The sequence below is a fragment of the Ursus maritimus genome (genome assembly GCF_017311325.1).
Source record: "Ursus maritimus isolate PB19 chromosome X unlocalized genomic scaffold, ASM1731132v1 scaffold_X1, whole genome shotgun sequence".
Classification (NCBI taxonomy): Eukaryota; Metazoa; Chordata; class Mammalia; order Carnivora; family Ursidae; genus Ursus; species Ursus maritimus.
Window position 1 is genome coordinate 32,068,844 of NW_024423319.1, and position 22,740 is coordinate 32,091,583.

The following is a 22,740-nucleotide window of genomic DNA, read 5'->3' on the forward strand; positions in this document are numbered from 1 at the left end:
AAAAAAAAAAAAAAAAAAAAAAAAAAAAAGAACATATAGTCTGTGATTGCAATGCACAAGTGACTTTAGGGAGATGTCACTGGGGCAAATAGCGTCTTTAGTCTGACTGGAGGAGCGTGGCCATTTCCTTTCTTTTATTCCCAGTAGACAACAGGAGGCTGGAGGCCGCAGGTGGGGCTCTGCGGGGACCACCATGGCCAGTCTGTGTGTGTCCTGCCCCCTGAAGTAGAAGCCAGGTCCCTGAGGATGTATCTCCGGAGGTCTGGGGCCAAATCTTGCAGGAACTCACCAGGGGGAAAGTTCCTTAGCCTGGCCGCAGGACACAAAAGTCTGGTCTTCCTTTTTTTTTTTTTTTAACATTTAAAAAAATGTATTTATTTGATAGAAGGAGAGAGAGCACAAGCAGGGGGCGCAGCAGGCAGAGGGAGAAGCAGGCTCTCCTCTGAGGAGGGAGCCTGATGCAGGGCTCCGTCCCAGGACCCTGGGATTAGGACCTGAGTTGAAGGCAGATGCTTAATCGACTGAGCCCCTCAGGCGTCCCAAGTCTTCCAGTTTATTTAAAAAAAACAAAAAAACAAAAAAACCAAACCAGTAGATAAAAAGCTACTGACTGGGTCACATAATTGAACACAACTGACATCAGAGGGTAAAATGGAGCCTAAAAGGACTCACTATTCTTCAGCAGTTTTCTGCCATCCCTACAGAACAGGCAGGACCATATAACAAGCCAGAGCTGAGACATTCTGCAAGGACAGTGAGGCTCTTCCTGGCCTCTTTTGGGGAGTGAGAAAATTTCCATTGTCCTGCTTCTTCAGCTGCACTAAGAATTAAATTTTCATGAGTCAGATTAACAAGAGAAAATCAAATTTAGTTTTCCTACCTACAGGGAATCCACATAGACCTCAGATTCCAAAGACAGGCAAAATGAGGTTATCTGTCATCCTGAACTAAGGAGGGAGTAGGGCAGGGGCCTGGGACTTCAAAGAGGGAAAGACATTCTCAGAAAGATGAAGCAGAGTAAATGGTAAACAAATGTCTCTTGGGCCACACAGAAATAATGGGACTCGGAAAGCTTAGCAAACAGGCCTTGCTAGGTACCTCCCTGTCTACCATCCGTAGTTCCTATTGTAATGTAGTTGTCTAGGGGCAAAAATGTCTTGTCCCCTTGTCGGGGAGCATGAACTCTTGTCCCTTTAAAGGTCTCTCTAGCTGGACTGAGAATTAAATTGACGTGAGACAGATTAACAGGAGAAAATCAAATTTAATGGGTGTACGTATGGGGAATCCACACAGACCTGGAAATTCCAAAGACGGGCAAAATGAGGTATATTTGTCATTCTGAACTAAGGAGAAGGGGGCATAGGCGTCTGGGACTTCAGAGGACAGGAGTGGACGAGAAGAAGAGCAGGTGTTTCATAATTACACGTTCATCCTGCCATATAGATGGGTCACTTGGATAAAATTTTATCTCTGCTAATAGCTCTTATTCTGGAAAGACCCTCCAATTGGGACTCTTCTTTGGAGTGAAGGGAGGGGAAAAGTTTCTCCTGAGCCCTCAGGGTCTCATTTGCCATCAGCCCAAAGTAATCCTTATGCCAATGTGGCACACTGGGGGGAGAGCTGTCCCAACCCCCTTCATGGTTATCTATGGTGATTGCTCTCTTTCTGGAGAAGGTCCTCTATTTATATTCTTTTGAGGCAGTTGTGGGGGAGGTCCAGGATTCTTCCTGGGTCTTTTGGTCTTGTTTGTTTTCAGGTCAGAATCATCTTACATGCCACTGTAGCCTGCCTTGCGGCGGCCTATCCTTGACCTTGACACCCCAATGATAATACTTCTTAAGAAGTTCAGCTTTCAAACTGAGGGCTTCAGAGGGGAGGGGGGTGGGGGAATGGGATAGACCGGTGATGGGTAGTAAGGAGGGCACGTATTACATGGTGCACTGGGTGTTATACACAACTAATGAATCATCGAACTTTACATCAAAAACCAGGGATGTACTGTGGTGACTAACATAACATAATAAAAAAATATTATTATAAAAAAATAAAGCACATAAACAATCAAAAAAAAAAAAAGTTTAGCTTTCCTCTGCCACCTCCTGTCGCAGAGTGTGTGTTTTGGGAGGGCTGGTGGGAATGGAGGAGGTTGGGGAGCAGTGAGGAGGTGACCTTGTGTGGCTCTGCTCCCTTTACTGGGTCAGCTTGAGTAGGGCACTTGACCTTGCCCTGCGCTTGCCCTTAAATGGAGTATCGGACGAGCTCTTAGAATCTAGCAAAATCTCCACAACCCCTATGTAGCCTACAGGTAATCATTGCAGTTAAAATCTGTCATATTTCCTCTCTTGACTTCCCCTTGAACTTTTTGTGCCTTCCTCAATCCACTTTCACTTTGCGGATTTAAATTTCTTGCTCTTCTCATTTAGAGGTTTTTAATGAAATCAGTGTCCCTTCAAAATGATGAAAGGAAGAGATGAATTTTAACTCTACAAGTAAATAGCCAATCACTGATACATCAGACAACATCCCATCATCCACTCAGGAACCTCTGAAAGGGAAGATTACTTCTGTTGCACATGATGGCTGACTTGATTAAAATATTTAATGTTTTTTTATTCAAATACAGTGCCATCATCAAATGTTATCATGAATATTTACATACTCATCAAGATAAAGAGGGGCTTTTCAGATTTTTCTGTTGAGTTTTGTTTGAGTCCTTTGACAACTGAAACAGAGCTGTGGACTGTTGTGTTCTTTCTAGCATATTCTCAGAACTGCGATAGCCAACACACAGTTAAAATCTTGTACAGAATGTAAGGCGCAGATACTCTAGGTCCTATAGCATTTGTCCATCCTGCAGAGTGGAGGAGAGGAAAATAATTTTCCCTCTACGCTTCTAGAGACATTGCTGAGATCCCCCTGTAATAAAAAGACAGATTAATTGGAAAACAAAGTTTAATAACATGTATACGTCTTGTATACTTGGGACCTACCCAGGAAAACTGAGTAACAACCTGAAATGGCCCAAGCGATCACCCTGCATGCTATAGTCGACGAAAGACAAAAGAAGTCCTTGGGGGGTGCAGAGTCCGGTTACTGGAGGTTTTCCGGAAAACCCCGTTAAAGGAGGGTATGGTGGTTATGCAGATTTAAGTCTGTGCCTTCTCCATTGATTGGAGTTTCTAGTCTTGCAACCATACTCTCAGGATCCAGGGATTAGGACGTGGGGGATAGTCTCTGTCCTCCATGCCTCTTCCCGCCATGCCCCCCATCCCCTGCCAGTGTTCTCACTGAAATTACCAAAAATTTCACTGTTGAGAACTCCGATGGGTATTTTTAATACTTGTTTTGCTGTACTTTGTTTCTACATGTGACAGTGATGAGAAAGTCTTCTTTCTTCAATCTCTTAATTTATCTCCTTTTAAGAGCAGTTCTTTTCTATCTTTCTGGTGTTCATCTACTTTCTCCTTTAAACCTTGGTGTTCTCCAGAATTCAGTCTTCAAGCCAGTTCTCTTCTTTTACCTGTACAAACTCTCTTTTGGTTATTTCATTTATTTTTATGAGTGAAACTGAAGTTATATATGCTGATCACATTTCATAGCCCTCTCTTGAGTCCAGACCTTTATGTCTGACTCTTACAGTCATATCTTTTAAAAATATTCTATCTTGGGGCTTTATTTTTTCAGTCTTCTTGAGATATAATTGACAAATGGGAATGTATGTATTTAAGGTATACAATTTGATGCTTTGATAGATGTATAAATTGTGAAATGATCAGCACACTCAAGCTAAATAACCTATCCATCATCTCATGTCCTTACCATTTATTTTAAGAACTTCCTTCTTAGCAAATTTCAAGTACATTACAGTATTATTAAGAGTAGTCACCATGCTGTATATTAGATCGCCAGAACTCATTCATCTTGCATAAATGAAACTTTGTATACATTGATCAAGGTTTCGTTTCCCCCTCCGTCCTGCCCCTGGCAACTAGCATTCTACTGTTTGCTTCTATGAGTTTGACTCTTTTAGATTCCACATCAGTGACAACGTGCAGTATTTGTTTTTATGTGTCTGGTTTATTTCACTTAGCGTAACAGCAATCAAGACGGTATGATACTGGCATGAAAGTGGATATAAATCAATGAAATAGAATAGAGAACCCAGAAGTAAATCCACACATTTACAGTCAACTGATCTCGTAGGGGTGCCAGAAATGCACAATGGGGAAAAGATAGTCTCTTCAATAAATGGTGATGGGAAGACTGGACATCCACATGCAGAAAAATGAAACTGGACACTTACCTCACATCAAATAAAAAAAGGCAACTCAAAATGAAGTAAAGTCTTAAATATAACACCTGAAATTGCAAGACTAGTAGAAGAATACAGGGAGAAAGCTGCTTTGCCTTGGTCTTGGCAATGGTATTTTTTTGTTATGACACCAAAATTACAGGTTGCAAAAGCAAAATTAGACAGATGGGATTGCATCAAACCAAGAGCCTTCTGCACAGCAAAGGAATCATTGAAGGAGTCAAAAGGCAGCCTATGAAATGGGGGAAAATATTCGCAAACCATATATCTGGTAAGAGAGGACTATGCAAATATCTAAAGGACTTGGACAACACAATAGAAAACAAAAATTAAGAAAAACAACCCAGTCTGGGGTGCCTGGCTGTCTCAGTTGGTGGACGTGCAACTCCTGATCTTGGGGTTGTGAGTTTGAGCCCCATGTTAGGTGTGAGATTACTTAAAAATAAAATCTTTAAAAAATAAAAAGGAACCTGATTAACAAATGGGCAGAGGAACCGAATGGACTGTTCTCAAAACAAACATGCAAATGAGCAACAAGTACATGAAAAGATGCTCCATATTATTCATCGTTGGGGAAATGCAAATCAAAACCACAATGAGCGATATATCACCTCACAACTGTTAGAATGGCTATTATCAAAAAGAAAAGTGTTGGTGAGAATGAGGGGGAAAAGGGAACTTGGGTGCCCTGTTGTTGGGAATGTTAACTGGTACAGCAATTATGGAAAACAGTATGGAATGGTCTCAAAAAATTAAAAGTAAAGTTACCGTATGATCTGGCAATATCACTTCTGTATATATATCCAAAGGAAATGAAAACAGAATCACTAAATAACATCTGGACTCCCTTGTTAATTGCAGTAGTATTCACAAGACCCTGTATAGGAAACAACCTCAATGTCCTTTGGTGGACAAATGGATCAACAAAATGTGGGATATTATTCAGCCTTTAAAAAGAAGGTAATTCTGACATTTGTGATAAACGAGGATGACTCTGCAGTCACATTTGTAATTGATTTCTCACAGGGACCTCAAATTCAGGATGCTTAGAAGGGAACTCATCAGCCTCCTCCCGTATCACTCCAAATCAGTTACTTCTGATTTCTTAATTAGTCAATGGTAACCAAGTGGCCCAGCCATAAAGTTTCACGTGTTCTTGGCAACATTGTCCCAGGCCAGCACCAGCCACTTTAAATCGGCAACTATATGCATAGTCCTTTCTCCCTGGGCTCTTTTCTTTTCCATTTCTACTGCCACTGTCTGTTGCCATTATCTCAGTTCTTGACCTCAACAATTCTCAAGATTACTACAAAGACCTTTCTGCCTCTCTGTTCTCCCAGTCATTTCTCCATATCATAGCCAGAAGGATCTGTTTAAAACTTATTTTCTTACAGTTTGTTCATTGATTTTCCAGCACCTTCAGTATAAAATCCAAGTTCCTTAGTTGGACACACGCACACATATATACCTTTATGATTTGTCCTCATTGTATTCCATTTTCAACCCACCCTGTACCTTCCTCACCACTCACCTCCACACCTGTCATCCCTGATGCCCTATAATCTAACATTCTTTTGTCTTTTCAGGCTGCTTTCATGTTTTAGCACATGTTGCTTTCCTTCTTGACAACACTCTTCCTTCCACCTCCCCCATTCCTCCCTACTTAAGAATAACAAAGACATAAAATACTAGGAAGGAAGAATGGGATAAAGAGATTAAGACGTATACATGTATTTTAAAGTTATTTTTAATTATTCAGTACCTTACTATATAATCCTCTTATTGAAAATTGTTTAAACATTTAAATCCTTGGAAATCAAGCTAAAGTTTTCAATAATTACTCATTCCAGTTATATGTGTTATTCCACCACTTGTTTTTTTTTTTTTTTTTTTGAACCCTCTCTTACGTCTTGGAGATCTGTCTATGTCAGAACATTAAGATATACCTTGTTCTCTTTCATCAGTGCTCACTGTTACATAGTATGGCCATGCTATAGGTGTATGCCGACGTTCTGGTATAGAAAGACATTTAGGTTGTCTCATGACTTGGGGTTTTATGAACATTGCCACAGCGATGATTCTCGTAAAAATGCCATGTTGTGAACACGTGCAAATGTTTCTCCATCGTGGTTGACAGTGGATAGTATGCCAGTGACGTTGGCGAATGTTTCTCATAATGGGTATTATCCATTTACTTATTTGTCTCTCTCACTGGTTGACAAGTTCCTCAAGAGAAGGAAGTGTATCTTATGGTTTGTGTATATTGAGACTTAAACAGAGACTGGCAAGTAATAGATGTTTAAAAAATACTTGTCAAACGAATAAGTCTGGATGCTTTCATTAAACAGGGACTGCTTCCTCACTGTCCCGAAGGCTTCCTTACCGCTTTTTCACTGTGGTCTTAATCCATCATGTTAGTCCTTACCCAGAGGTCCCCTGAATCTTGAGCCTGGGGCCATAGGTCTCCATCTGTTGCTTCAGAGCCTTGTGCAAGCTATTTGAGCATGCTTTTGAAGGTGCCAGCACTTGAGAGAATCATTTCTTCCCCTTTCTTTACAGACCTGTCTACCTCCATTTCCTGCACCCAGCCTCTTGGGATATACACATCTTTGAACAGCATCACTCTGGTCTCCTCCACGCAGGTAAGGTGGCAGGAGATCTAGATGCCTGCTAATTTTCTAACTATCGTTAATGATTCTTTGTTCCTTGACCGTAAAATGAAGACGATGTCGTCACTTACATCCCCCGCTGTGCATACGGTAAGAAATACTGAAAATATCCTTTGAGACTTCCAGACAGTGGTGCTGTAGATATTGTATGAGTCAACCATGGAGGTGTGTGTGCCCATGTGCCCCTTTAACCCATTACACTGTGACCCTTTAGGTCAGAGACCGTGTCTCATTCTCTTATTACTGCCGGTACTTAGTACTCGTGTCCAGCTACATGTGGATTACATCAATGCAGTGGATATCATACTTAAATAGGTAAGACCAATATTTATTTTTGCATGATTGACTCTGCTAAGTTCTACAGTAGTAGTTGTTTCGGTCTGTGACCAAATGTGTTCAGTGAGTGCCTAGTTGATGTCAGTCGTCACGCAAGATGCTGTTGATACAGTAGTGAGCAAATCAAGAGTACCTTCTATCATTGTGGGATTTCAGTCTAGGGAGCTCACAGCCATGAGGTTTGCAAGGGGCAGTGAGGGTGAGACTCTTCCTCCTGCTCCACTAGCCGCCAAGGACCTTTCAATCACTTGGTCCCTAGGACAGACTTTGAAGTTAGGCTTTACGTAACAATGCCACCTGGTGTGAGAGCATGGCTGAATGCTTCCTATGCAAAGCTTTGCAAAGGGAAAGGAAAGTCGTTCTCTTGTACTATCTGTCATGGTTGGTAGAGACATAGAATATGTTCCTGTAGAACCATTATTCTCTGTTATTCCTCACAATGCCATACTGTTTATTGATGCAATTTAATCATCTTTCAGTACCTCTTATTCTTTACCGTGCTTTACCCTACACCCTTAAAATTACCTTCCATTTCCTATCAAAATTAACTCCTCGTCCCCATGTTTGCTGCACTTACTCCCATTTCATGGCCTTGTTTGCTTGTACTTTGCCTTTAGCCTGTCCTCTTTTGTTGATTGTTGCCAAACTCGTTTTTGTTGCTCTTTGTGTTTTGCCAAATTCATTTTTCAAGGGGCAGCCTCAGTCCTACATTCTCCATGGTACTTGGACCCTCCATGCTCTCATCCATTTAAAAACCCACCGTAAGAACAAATAGCATCAGGCTGTTTCACGATGGTCCGCATTTTCCCAGTCAGCTGGTAAACCCTTGGAGGGCTGATTCCACGTTCTTTATCCTTCACACTATTAGGTACAAGACAGAAGATCGTTAGAGACCTTTATTCATTTAGGGCAGTGTCGTGTAAGTGACATTTGTGAAGACGTGAATGGGTGGGAGATGTTCGAGTCAAACAAACTAGGTTAAGCCAGCGTTCTTGTAACATTTTATCTCATTCTGTGTTCCAAAGATAGCCTCTATATGTGCCAGGTGCGGTGCTAGATTCTGGTGATTCACAGATGAATAAAAATGGCTCGTTTCCCTCAAGTGTCTCATAATCTAGTTAGACAAAATAGAGGTTAACAGGTAAATCCAGTATCGTATGGTGACTGCTATGATTGACGTGTGCTGGTGGTGCCATGACCGTTGAGGGAGGCTGGAGTTTATCTAAGTGTGGTCGGGGAAGGCTTCGCGGAGGAAGTTAGACGAGAGGTGACTTTTGCAGGGGGTATATGGTGTATGTCATGTTCAGCTTATTGGAGTCACTGAATCCCAATTACTTCTGATATCTGTGAGCAACCCAAATTTCCATAACTCATATCAGCTCCAATCTGATGAGAGGAATGTAGTTTCCCTGTGGAGGTATTTAGATGCCTCGTAGGCCTTTTAAGAACTTGGGTGCAAGAAAGCACTGAGCAGCCAGAAAGAGTTTTTGCGTTTCTAGAATCTGGGCAACCTGGCACTGCAAGGCCCTTTGGTGTAGGTGCCCGTTTACCATGATAAGTGTTTGAAGTCTTCAAAGGGCACTGAGAAAAACAAAGTGGCAGGCTGAGTATGATGTATTCGGCGTCTCAGGTTCTCAGTGCTCAGCTAAACTTCATTACCAATATCGAACATCCCTAATGCTAAATCATCATCATCACTTCTTCGTCTAGGAATAAATGCTATTACTGAGTATACAATGTGAGGGAAATGGCATTGGCCTAGCTTGCTTCCGCACGCCACCTCGAAGCTGAAAGTCTGCAAAATTCTGTACGATTCTTAACTTATTTCTTGGCGGTGCACATTGCAATGCTCTATGTATGTCAACGTGTGGAGAAACTCCTCAGTTTATTACAAATTCATACGAAGCAGCATTGCTAAGAAAGCCACCTTTTGGAGTTCAGCTGTGTAGGCAGGAGGCCCGAGTTCACGCTTCCAAACCTTTGGAAACGAATACCCTACCCACGGTGGAAGCTGTTCATCTTCTGTTGATGTCTGAAATTGGCCATTGGCTTCCCAAAACCGCAGGACTATCGAGAGACTCCAAGGAGAATCTTCACTTTTGGCTGGACTTGTGGGAGAGCAGGTGGTTGGGAGTAATTAAGGTCTGATTCCTGGTGGCCTCTCACCAAGCTAATTAGGTGCCTTCCACCACTAATGACTGCGATACTCATGTGGGGCTATTTAAATCATCGAAGAAGGCCTTGGCCACTGAGGTGTGTCTTGTATCACATTCAGGAATGACCTGCTGGGCTCTCCGGTCCCAGAACTTTAGTTTCCATGACTGAGGGCATTTTTAATCACCTGCACATTCAGCCTGGCTGTGGACTCTGGGCCCAGCCCTGGCTGAGCTCATGAGATTTTGAGGTGCATTAGATGAGCGCTGTCGGCATTATGTTTGATCATGGTTCGATCTCGTCTATTGGTCTAACAATGGAGAGTCTCCTTTGTTTCTATGCCAAAGACCTGTTCTTACACCCTAGTCCTTATGACTGGGCTTCTCTAATAGATACCCAGCCTTGAATCTTTTGGCCCTAGGTTCCAACCTTATTCTTTCTTGAGGCCCTCTTGGAAATTTGAGCTGTGTCCCAGGCTTCAGCCCGTTGGGTTAGTGTCTGCTAATTGCTATCCGACAAAGAGTTCCTGGATGTCTAATGCTGTGTCCCATCTCCATGTCAGACTTACGAGTGTCTTCTTTCTTTTGGGTCATCCTCATGGTGACCTTCTGCTTACCTCACCCAGCTGGCCCCTTCTCTTAGCTTTGTGTCAGAAGAATTCCTCTGAAGGTCACTTCTCAAATCTTGAGTCCTTTTGTGTTTCCCTCGCCCTCTTTCTCTCTCTCTCTTTTAAAATGTATCAGCGCACAAGACTTGTCTGTGGGGTTTCGTTTGTCTGCTTGTTTTGCCTGTTGGTAGCTGTCACCACCAGATTTATCCCTCAGGAGTTTTCTCTCTTACACTGGCTAGGGGATGAGACTGTCCTACTTGCCCACATGTTGCTTGTTGACCTCAAAGTCAAATCTGTAGGTCTAGTTCTTTTTAAGGCTTTTACTTCTTTTTTTTCCCCCACAAAGTGGGGAGGGACAGAGGGAGAAGAAGAGAATCTTAAGCGGGCCCCACGCCCAGTGCAGAGCCCAACACGGGGCTCCATCCACAACCCTGAGATCATGACTTGAGCTGAAATAACGTCGGACGCTTAACCAACGAAGCCACCCGGGCTCCCCAAGGCTTTTACTTTTAATGATATAGGAACCTGTAAATATGGGGCGTTTTAAGAGAAAAGTTCATATAATCTCTCTCTGTAATTCCTAACAACCTTGTTGTATGGCGCATTGATTTATGTTCCTTTCCGTTATTTGTCCCAACGTTTTCACCGTATTTCCAATTCCTTCTTCCTTGTTTTATTTGATAAAACCTTGCTATGGTGAAAATCCCCTATTCTAGAAATTTTATATGTTTATTAACCCATTGAACAGTTTTTGAGTGCCTGTTATATGCTAGGCACTGTTATAGACAAGGAATAGAGTGTTGAAGAAGGGAAAGCATGCGCCTGCTGTTACAGAGCTTATGTTTTAGTAGAGGTTACTAATGAACACATTAAAAAGTACACATGTAAAAAAATACCATATGTCAGTAAGTGATACACAGTAAAGAAGTGATTGGAATCTTATTTTTCTGCTGTCAGAGGGAGCTTTTCTAGGAGGTGATTTTTATGCTAGAACTGAATAACATAATGGAGTCAGGAATGTCAATCTCTAAAGGAAGAACATTCTAGAAAAGGAGAACAGCTGGTGCAAGAGTTCTAAGACAGTTACAGGTTGGCAGTTTTGATGATAGAAGGGCACTTTAATGAAGTATCTAGTGGATGATACTGGTGTAAATAAACTCAGAGGGGCACCTGGGTGGCTCAGTCAGTAAAGCGTCTGCCTTCGCTCAGGTCATGATCCTGGGATCCTGGGATCAAGGTCTGCATTGGATTCCCTGCTCAGCAGGGAGCCTGCTTCTCCCTCTCCCTCTGCTGCTCTCCTTGCTTGTGCTTTCTCTTGCTGTCTTTCCTGCTGTCAAATAAATAAACAAAATCTTAAAAAAAAAAAAAAGAAAGCTCAGAAAAGTAGAGTCAACAGGACTTGTCCATGGGCTAGATGTTAGGGGGTGATGAAGGAACGTGTGGCTATGGGATGAGTCCTAGATTTTTCTTTAAAAGTTTTATGTATTTATTTTAGAGGGGGGGAGGGACAGAGGGATAGGGAGAGAGAGAATCTCAAGCAGGCTCCCCGCTGAGTGTGGACCTCCTACATGTGGGGCTCAGTCTCAGGACCCTGAGATCATGACCTGAGCCGAAATCAAGAGTCAGATGCTCAACGAACTGAGTCACCCAGGCGCGCCGACTCCTAGATTTTTGATTGGCCATTGTGTATATTTGACAATGCTGCTTTCTGAAATGAGGAAGAATAGTGAAGAATTTGGAAAGAGGGAGGGAGGGTGGAGGGAGATTGGTAGCTCTTGGTAGACATTTTGTTTGAGATCCCTATCTTATATGCAAATGTCAGGTAGTGGTTTAGGGGTAGAGATACAGATTTGCCAATGCTCAGTAAACTGATTCTATTTAAATCCATGGGATTGCATAAGATTACCTAGGAGGAGTATAGCTGTATTAGAGAATTAGAGAATGGTGCCTAGGTCTGAGGCTTCGGACACTGTAACTTTAAGAGACGTAGCAAGAGGGGTACCCAGCAGTGTAGACTGAGTAGAAGCAACCAGTAGGAGGAAAGCCAAGGGCACAATATTAAGGAAGGCACACAAAAACGTGTTTTAAAGAGAAGAGAGTGGCAATCTATGCCAAATGCTACTGAGAAATCAAGTAAGATAAGAGCGAAAGTGACCACTGGATTTTACTACATGGAAAGTGACCACTGGATTTTACTACATGGAAAGTGACTACTGGATTTTACTACATGGATGTCATTTGTGACTTTGACCACAGCCATTTCATATAGAGTGGACCTAAGCCTGAATGGTGTGGTTTGAACAGAGAATGGGATGTGGAGGAGCAGAAACAGATACAAAACTCTTTGAAGAAATGGTGCTGGGAAATTGATTAGGGCAATTGAAAAAATATATATATATAAAGTTTATTTATAAATTATATATATATGGGTATGGAAGGTTAAAGTATGGTTTTTATTTAATTTTTTAAGATAGGAGACACATGTCATGTTTATTTGCAGGTAAGTGTAATCTGGTGGAGTTGTAGTAGGATTGAAATTCTTGAGCTGGTAAAATGGAATGAGACCTAGAGCACAGTAGACGGGTTCAATTGTAGCAAATTTGAAGATACTGTGAAGGCAAAATAATAGGTAATCTCTTGTCTTAAGTGGATATTTTTCATTCCTTTCTAGGTCTCTAAAGGTGATATCCCCATTAGCAATGAGCAGTCTGCAGGCCTTTGCTTATGACACCCTTTCCAACATCTCTTCGTGGGGCTTTTGCAGATAATCTATCTTACTTTGATCTGGATGTTTAGACACCAGTCCTAGTATGTTATGCAGCCAGCTTAGCCCTGGCACTCTAGGCTTTGAGCACAGAAATCCTGGAGCTTAGGGGAGATCATGCAGGGCTTCAAAGGCACAGTATAGAGTTTGGCATCTTCATTGAAATATAATTAACACAAAACATTGTGTTGATTTAATGTGTACAACGTGATGATTTGATACATGTATATGTTGCAAAATGATTGCCATAAGGGGGTTAGTTTACACCTCCATCACCTCACATAATTACCTTTCTCGTGTGTGTGTTGAAAATACTTAAGATCTACTCTTTCAGCAACTTTTGAGTACACAAGTGGAGTGGGAGGACACCAGATGCTTCTTCATGGGAGAGTAAGTGGTGGGATTCACCTCTGAAGATGATGATTCTTGCCATTCTGTACTGACTAGATTGGAGGGGGCAGGAATGGAAGCTGACTGTGTCCAGCGGAGACCGTCGGAATATTTGAGATGAACGACGGTCACTTGTGACTATTCGAGTGATGGCTGTGGGGACAGAGAGAAGTAGACGGATGTGCGAATTATTCCAACTCAGTTCTGTGATTTGATTAAATGTTATTACTGCTTAAAGGAAGATTGACTTAATGAAAACAAATAAGCCCATATTTAAAATTTGAGTTGCTAATCCATAACTGTGAGATAATTATGTGCTAAGGAAATGACCTATATAAAAGCACTTGGCACATAGTGGGGACTGAATTAAAAAGTGTTAAAACCGTCTTAAAATTTAACTTAGAGCTAAATAGTTAACCTGTTATTGAGGTGCTTTGAGAGACCATAAATATAACCTAAAAGCATTACTTGGGCACGTTTCAAATTAATGGGTAGTTTCCAAATCATTAAAATAACTGCAGACTTATTTCCAGCTCAGGCATCCTTCTGCATGGTTGTCTTCCGAGGGATCAGTGCACACACACATAGTCATTAAACTTTATTCTGGTCATGTATGCATGCTGTAGCAGGTGTACCAAGGGCTCTGCCCGTTTGTAATTCTGTCCTTTGGAATTTAAAGAGCAAGGCAGGCTTTGCCTCTGGCATGGAGACATTACCCATTCATTAGGACTGGGCAAACCAAGTTGTTTATATAAGAATGGATCCAAGTGTTGGCTTAGTCCTAAAGGCTAACCGTCACCACACTAGACACTGTGATTCTTAGTTTGCATTTTAAAGGACCCCTGGAATAATTGGTTATCGTAGGAATCCGCACAGCATTACTTGGAGAAAAATCAAGACTATTCAGATTACAGAGCGTGTCTGTGGTCAGACTAGGATTGACATTTCTCCAGTGTGTGTTTAGGGGACCATCGAGTTATAGTAGAGGTTTTGTGTTAGGGATTATTAGGAAAGCAGGCAGGCAAAGCAGGGTGGGGGCCAGATCGTGGAAAGCTTTTTAGACCTAACTAATGAATTTGGACTTAATCCTGATTGCAGCAGGGATCCACTTGAGAATTTTAAGCAGGGGATTTTGAACATGGTTTTCTTTCAACTTCCTGAGTACAGGATTTTCCTTTACTTACCATGAGCACCAGGGAGGTAGTGTCCCTCGGTGGGTCTTTGATCCCTCAGCCCTACTGGCTTCTTAATATATTTTCTTTCTTATGAAGCCTCATCTCTTATTCTATTGAATTTGGTGGTGATTTACTGGGTGCTTATCATGTGTAAGGCTCTGTGCTAGGCTCTTGCTTGCTGTTCGTTTAGTAGAGGTCGCATGGCCAAATCCTGAGGCAGTAGGAATTCTGAAAAACTTATCTGCAATAGGAAATTGTGTCTTTAAATGCTCAGATTTCGTTTTCTGGCTGGGGGTTATTTTGTGGTTCAGATGATTAACCCAGGGCTGCTAGATCCTTCCCATGACTCTGCCGTCACCCCTGCCATTATGCAATCTTATTTCCTTTGCCAGTTTAATATTGCTTCTAGGATCAAGTCCAAATGCCTTGGATTGGCTTACCAGGTCCTCACCACTCTGGCCTCAACCTGCCTTTCAGTCTTGTCTTCTCAACCCCTGAACTCTCACCCTGATGCGTTCTGCATTCAACTTCTCCTAACAAGATTGACTTTCCCTTATTAGGTCATGATATTTCATATCTCCGTAGTTTTGTGTGCCGTCGCAGCTGATGAGGATGTGGCAAGTTCATTGCCTTCTTGGGACTGAAAACAATTCTGTGTCACACTATACTTCAAACTTGGGTTCTACAACCATGATAAATTATTTCCAGACAGGGACTATGTCAGATTTGCCTCCAGTTCTCTTCTTCTATCCAGGTCCTTGTTGGGCGGCTGGCTGATAGGTGGCCAATTCAAGTCAGGTAAACGAATGTATGCATAGAAAATTTAAACTCTTTCTGGATAGCCCAAGCCAGGCAGAATCAGGATAATGAGTTTGTCAGAGGCCAGGCCATGTAGTGTAGTAGGGAGAGAAAGCGGGAGGATGTGTGGGGAGAGCCTGCAAACCAGTGGGTAGAATTTTTGATTATCTACTGTTTTAGATCGTCTGCCTCACCGCTTCACTCCATTGGGGTGTATAATTGAGATCAAGGAATGGATCTTCTGGTTAATTGGCTTTTCTGGTTAACCAGTCATTGACTGGAAAGTTTTCCTCTTTGGGGGTAAAAAACCCTGCCTACCATATAGTAAATACTATTTTCCATCAGTGCAGTACAAAGAAAATATAAAACTCTTTATGATATGAGGAATCATAATTTTATGAGGGTCAATATTTTTAATACTAGTCTAGTATAAAATCTGGGATTATTTAGGACATATATATTAGTTTGTACTTAGTGCAAAGCCTTGTGGAGGATACAAAATGAGTAATACCTGCTGAGGGGCTAGGAGTCTGCTGGGTGCATTCATGGAGGAAATGGCTCGAATGCTGGCACTTGAAGAATGCGTAAGGCTTAGGTCATGGCGAATGGAAGGGACAGAGGTAGATTTCATGTTGTGAAAGCATGAAGCAGCAAGGCTTAAAGAATAGGTTGCGGTCAGGGATTAGCTGTAGCTACAGAATGGAGATAAATAAGGGGGTGAGCACCTTAGAGTAGAGCTAGTCAATAGGGGCTAGGTGGAAAGTTTAGGGGGTTAATTTGGGTAGCTTCAAAGGCCAAGCTAAGGAAGGTGGACTTTATTTTGTAGCAACTGAAGCTGGGGAAAGACTCATTTAGGTCCTTGGTTTAAGCAGGTGGCTCCAGCAGGTGTGTAAAGGATGTGTTTGAAGGGAGCAACTGGAGACTGAGGAACCGGTTAGAAGGCTCTTTCAATAGCCAGTTCATCCATCCATTCGCTCATTCACTCATTCATTCATTCATTCATTCATTCATTCATTCACCAAGCATTAAATGAGCAGCGATTTGGAAAAGGCAGTGTTCTGCCCTGGAGAAACAGCAGGCTAAAGAAGTGAGAAAGAGTGAGAAAACTGAAGAGAGACGTCAAGGATAGGGATGCAATTTCAGTGTTTCCAGCTTGGGGGATTGGATAGGAGTTGGCTTACTCCCTGTGGAGTATTGTTGGCTTTTGCCTGAGCAAAGCATGGGTCAGGAGCCAGGCACTGGTTTGGGCATAAGGGGCAGGACATCCCTTCAGACTGTTTATCCTCAGATTGCATCCTTAAATGTGGGGCAAAGAACACTGATTTCAAATCCCACTGGTCCTTTGGGAAGGACTTGACTTAGGTCAGGTGTTACATTTTAATAGCCCTTCTATTGGCTGTTGGAAAGGGCAGCGTGTCTCGAACATCTGCAGTGTACCTGTGGGACGTCAGGTGAAGGTCTGCACTGAGGTTGGCAAAGTTGTTCCGAAGTGAGGAGGAGGACGGTGTTGATGTAGATTATTAGGTACCAAATTGCCGGAATTTGGTTATTCGATTTTGGGGGTGACATGAAGGGATAAGTAACTTTGAGGCCATTAATACCATAACTGGCGATGTCTTTCCACATATTTATGTCTCTTTTGCGTCGTCTGCCAAATGAAGTCGTTGAAAAGCATCAGTTTGGGCAGGGAGAATAACAGATGCCCTTAAGTTGTCTGTGTCCTAATTCGGAACTTGTAAATATGTTATTTTATTCAGCAATGGGCGGGCATAAGGTTGCAGATGGAATTAAGGTTGTTGATCAGATGACCTTGAAGAGATTATTTTCAATTACCTATGTAGACTCAATGTAATCATGTGGGTCCTTAAGTGGGGAGGAGGGAAGCAGAAGAAACAGAATCAGGGAGAGAGCATCAGTAGTAGCCCTTGACCAACCGTTGCTGGCTTTGGATATGGAACTCGGCCACAAGCAGAGGCATGCAGGCAGCCTCTATAAGGAAAAGGTAAGGAAAGGATTCTCCCATAGAACGTCCAGAAAGGAGTGCAGCCCTGTCCAGACCTTGATTTTTAGACCAGTGAGACCTATTTCAGACTTCTGCCCTCCAGAACTATAAGTCTGTGGTTTTTCAAGTCTCTAAGCTGAATGTCATATTTTTTTTTACAGTGGCAATAGGTTATTGCCATGAATTTAGTGACCTACTTTCTTTAAATCTCTCTTAGTCTAAAACTTAGTGGAGATGCCCATCTTAATCATGTTTTGCTATTCAAAAACATATCTGATCTCCATTCCCAGAGACTTGGATACTGTAGAGCCGAGGTCGGACCCTGCTATCTTATTGCTTAAAAACTTCTACGGGTGATTCTAATCTACTCCTACTTTTGAAAATTACTATAATCTCTCCCTGAATGTCCGCCCAGATGAGACAAAGAGCCAAACAATAGAGTCCTGCAGTTACAGCTGTGAAAATCAAGGTGAAGAATGAGTATGAGAGGTGGTCTTTGAAGCCTTAAAGTTGTAACCTCATGTTTGGTTTTCATGTTTTAGAAACCTGCAATAGAATCTCTTGGGTAGGGGTCCCTGGGCGGCTCAATCTGTCAGGTGTCTGACTCTTGATTTCAGCTCAGGTCATGATCTCAGGGTCTTGATCGGGCCCCTCATTGGGCTCCGAGTTCAGCATGGAGTCTGCTTGTCCCTTTCCCTCTGCTCCTCCTTACCTCTGCCTCTCAAATAAATAAATTAATTAATTTAAAAAATATTTTAAAAAGTCTCTTGGGTAGGGGCGCCTGGGTGGCACAGCGGTTAAGTGTCTGCCTTCGGCTCAGGGCGTGATCCCAGCGTTATGGGATCGATCCCCACATCAGGCTCCTCCACTATGAGCCTGCTTCTTCCTCTCCCATTCCCCCTGCTTGTGTTCCCTGTCTCGCTGGCTGTCTCTCTCTCTGTCGAATAAATAAATAAAATCTTAAAAAAAAAAAAGTCTCTTGGGTATAAGCTCTCTACCTGCTGTGCTCATTAAACAAAAAACTCACTGCTATAGGAAATTTTTGGTAGTATGTAATTATTAAAGAATCTTGTCTTCTTGTCTTTGCATAAAGCAAATTATATTGTCTTGCTTTACAGTTTTTCTTGTTAGGTCAGGACAGGTTTAAATAAAAGTCCATAGATGAGTCATTTGTACATATTCTCATTCCTAGAACACCTCTAAAGTCACTCGAAGATCATTTTTCGAAGAACCATTAACCAGCATAGAGTTTTGTGAAGTCCCTTTCTTGAATGCCGTTTATTCTATACACTCGGTAACCTTGGGTAGTTATTAATATTAAATTTTTCTTAGGACAGTCCGCCAGTACATTTTGTCTTTAGTGATATCCCATTTAAGAACCTGTCAATCATTATCTACTCACTCTTGAGAAGTTTTTTGTCGTTGTTGTTGTTTTGTTTTTTTACATTTAGATTTGGTTGGCAGCTGGACATTTTCAGGATACTGCAAAGATATTTAAACCTTTTTGCTGCATAATCTATTTAAAGTGAAAGAAATAGACAAGCAGGGCAGGAAGGATGAAAAAAAAAAAGTCAAGGAGAGGTTCTAAAGTAATCCTGCCAGACTTCCTATTGGTTCTGTTCCAGAAGCACAAGACTTGGGTCAGCCAAACAAGAGCAGTTACCCATCAGTGCAGAAACCAGTCAGTTGGTCAGCTTGTGACCCTCGGCAGATCCTCAGCGGGACAGCTGCCAGAGCCTTAGGGGCAGAGAAATGAGGAATGGGACTTTGGGTTCCAGGAGTTCAATAGGATTCCTTGTGAAGACAGAAGGCAAGGCTGAGCACACAAGGGCTTTGCTTCAAAATGAGGGATAACTACAGTGATTAAACACTCTTTTTAGCTCATTACCACAGGGGAGTGACAGCCCCAGTGGCAGCATATAAAGCAGGGGAAGGAGACCAAGTTAGAGCAACAGGAAATCAGGCCTTCTGTGTGCCGGCACCAAAGGAGCTTCTGTCATCACAATCTGCCTGTGACATGTAAGTGAGGTCACTTCACATGAATAATGCATGATGGCTAAGAGGGAGGAAAACAAGCTTTCACATCCAGCTGGGGCCTGAAATTTTGCATTATATTAAAATATATTATGAGAGGACGGCTCCCCTACCCTTCTATGGGATTTCTGCTATAATGGCCCCCCTAATGTCTCCTTTGTCTGATTTCCTGTTTATAAGGCCGAGCCCTTCCTCACATAGCCACGGTATGCCAGTCCTGTTTTTGTAGGTCAGTCATTAACCATAGGATCTGGAGACCGAATCCGGGAGAGGGATTTGGACCACTTGAGTGCCGGCCATTGTTCTAGCTAATGATGTGATCAAGTAGACCCTGTGACCTCTCTGTGAATGGGTGTGATGATACCTAATCTTTAGTACCTGATAGACAAACAAGGATCAAATAGGATGTAAATGAGGATGAACGCTTTTTAAGAAATATGTAAACTTATCTCTCTGTATAAATATATAAACCTATACACATGCAGGGTGTGATGGTTAGCATGGATCAAGCCTCTCCATTTGGACTCGGTCTGTTTCAGGCTCAACAAAAGGGACCTTCCAAGGAAGTCAATAACATCATGGGTAAATGACCTCCATCCAGATGCACAGAAGCAGGTCACCGTTGTCAGCACCTATAAATTATCACCACATCAAGCAATAGAAGGCTACCTTCTTCTATTGTTTTCACAGGCTCGTTCTGGTGCCCAGTGTGGGTTGAATGAGAGCTGCAGATTTTAAATGATAACTATGTAATCGTAACTCTTCTTAGTGAGTACCTTGTCCCCAGGAATATTGTGTTCCTAACATTTCAAAATGGGAGCAAACACTTATACTTCTGGAGAAGATTGAAAAACAGGGACCAGATTGACCTCCTCCCACCTGAAATATACAATGGACAATATAAGTGAAATGATGGGGTTTTTTTAAGACACTGGACATTAGGAAACAAAGTCAGTGATCTCCAAGACAACTTCAGCACCCTTAGAACTGCCCTCGATTCCTGCTTGGTGACACCTTCCAAGTCATACTGCCAGGAGACACAACCCAGGCAGAGCCCAGGGAACTCCGGGCTGTATGTATTGAGATGGAGATGAGAGTCCAGGGAGACTAAGAAAGCTAGAATTCACAGTGCAGAGTAATGGGGGAGGAAAGAGTTGCATATAGAGAGAACTCTAGAGATGTGTAGACAACCCCCCTTGAGCATTCAGATTAATTCAGATAATCACTTGTACATGAGGAAATGACCCAAGGCTGGTGGAAGGAAACCGGTGATGAAAGTTAACAGTGCTTGGCATTCTCATAGCATTGAGAATAGTGCCTGTTTGTTTCAGCTAGGCTGGAAGACCTCAAGATTTATAAGGTATTGGGTAGTGTTAATTAATTTCCTTCCTTCCTTCCTTCCTTCCTTCCTTCCTTGCTTGCTTCCGGCTCTATACCTAACATGGGGCTCGATCTCACTACCCAAGAACAAGAGTAACGTGCTCTCCCAACTGAGCCAGCCAGGTGCTGCGGTATTGGGTAGCATAAAAGTGAGGATTTCACTTGAGTAGTGGAAAGAATAACCCCTAGACTGAACACCGCTCTGATTCCACCTAACGAATTTTAACATGAAGACCCAAAAGGATCCAACTGTTTTCAAACTTAACTGCATCCCAAAATAGTGCTGAAGAAAATTTATACAAAGATAAAAATATCAAGCACTCAAAAAGGAAAAAAAATCGCAATGCCTGACATCCAATCAGAATTTACCAGTCATATAAGGAAATAGGAAAATTCAATTTAAAATGATGAAATCATCAAAACTGAACCAGAACAAACACAGATATTAGAATCAGCAGACAAGAAATTAAAAGTTATTACAGCTATATTTCTTACATTCGAAAACATAGACTCACAAAAGATGGAAACATGGAACAACATTGACCTTCTAGAGATGAAAACTACCATACCAGAGATTTAAAATACGCTGGATGGGATTAGTGGCAGACTAGACAGTGCAGAAGGAAATATTCATGGACTCGAAGATAGAGCAATACTAATCATTCACAATGAAACACAGAAGAACAGAGAACGAAATAAAGAACAGCATTGATGAGCTTTAAGATCACTTTGAGAAGTCCAGGATACACCTAATTTGAAGCTCTGAGAATTAGCAGAGAGAGGGAGACTGAAAAAATAATGTAAGAAATAATAGCTAAAAATGTTTCAAGCTTGATGAAAACTATAAGCCCTCAGATCCAAGATGCTAAGTGAATCCCAAGCGCAAGTTCATGGAACTACCCAACACTTACCAGAGTCAAACTGCTTAAATCGTTGTTAAAAGAATTGGATGGGTGCCTGGCTAGCACCGTTGGTGGAGCATGTGACTCTTGTGAGTTTAAGCCCCAGGTTTGGTGTAAAGATTACTTAAAAATAAAATCCTGAAAAAAAAAAAAAAGAACTGGAAGGCAGAGGGGAAAAATTACATTACGTACAGAAGAACAAAGATGGCAGCAGATTTTTCATCAGAAACCATTAAAGTGGGGCGCCTGGGTGGCACAGCGGTTAAGCATCTGCCCTCGGCTCAGGGCGTGATCTCGGTGTTCTGGGATCGAGCCCCACATCAGGCTCTTGCGCTATGAGCCTGCTTCTTCCTCTCCCACTCCCCCTGCTTGTGTTCCCTCTCTCACTGGCTGTCTCTATCTCTGTCAAATAAATAAATAAAATCTTAAAAAAAAACCAATCTAACAATATCTGTATTTGGAGTGCTTAAAATATCTGCATTTAATGTGAGAATGTGATAGCATTAGGTTTATTATCTCACTCTTCACTATTTGTCCGTTTACTCTTTGTTCTTTTTCTATTTTTCTGCCTTCTTTTGGAAGCACTGAATATTTTTTAATGATCCCATTTTTTTTTTGCCACAATAAACATCTCTATGTTGTTCTTTTAGTGATAGATTTAGGGTTTACAACACAGATCTTTAAACTTAACAGTCTGCTGTCAAGTAGTGTAATGTTACTTTGTATGTATAGTACAAAAATTTTTACAAATTGCATACCTCTATCTCCCCCCTCTTGACCTTTGTACTACTGCTGTCATACATTTTACTTTCATATATGCTATAAACCCACAGCACCTTTTAAACATTAGTTTGTATAGACACAGATTTCCTTTGTGCAGATACAGATTTCCATCTAGTATCATTTTCTGCTTGAACTTCAGCACTGCCTGGGATAGTGAGACCCGGCTGAGGAGTTCTTTGAGCTTCTGCATATCTGAAAAAGGATTTCACCTGCATTTTTGAAAGGTATTTTTACTGGCTATAGAGATATCAGTTGTTTGGGATTTTTTTTGGGGGGGGGGTACTTTAAAGTACCTTTATCTACTATCTTCTTGCTTTAATGGTTTCTCTCTTTTTTTTTTTAAGATTTTATTTATTTATTTGACAGAGATAGAGACAGCCAGTGAGAGAGGGAACACAAGCAGGGGGAGTGGGAGAGGAAGAAGCAGGCTC

At 41.9% G+C, this 22,740-nt stretch overlaps 1 long non-coding RNA gene across 1 annotated transcript in view; it reads left to right on the top strand.

Annotated features, from left to right (window-relative positions):
- Positions 1 to 22,740, top strand: part of LOC103677710 — a 330,990-nt gene that overhangs the window by 159,469 nt on the left and 148,781 nt on the right. The window contains exon 3 of the long non-coding RNA XR_572499.2: positions 6,872 to 6,954. This is a non-coding gene — a long non-coding RNA (uncharacterized LOC103677710). The remainder of the gene's footprint in view (positions 1 to 6,871; positions 6,955 to 22,740) is intronic.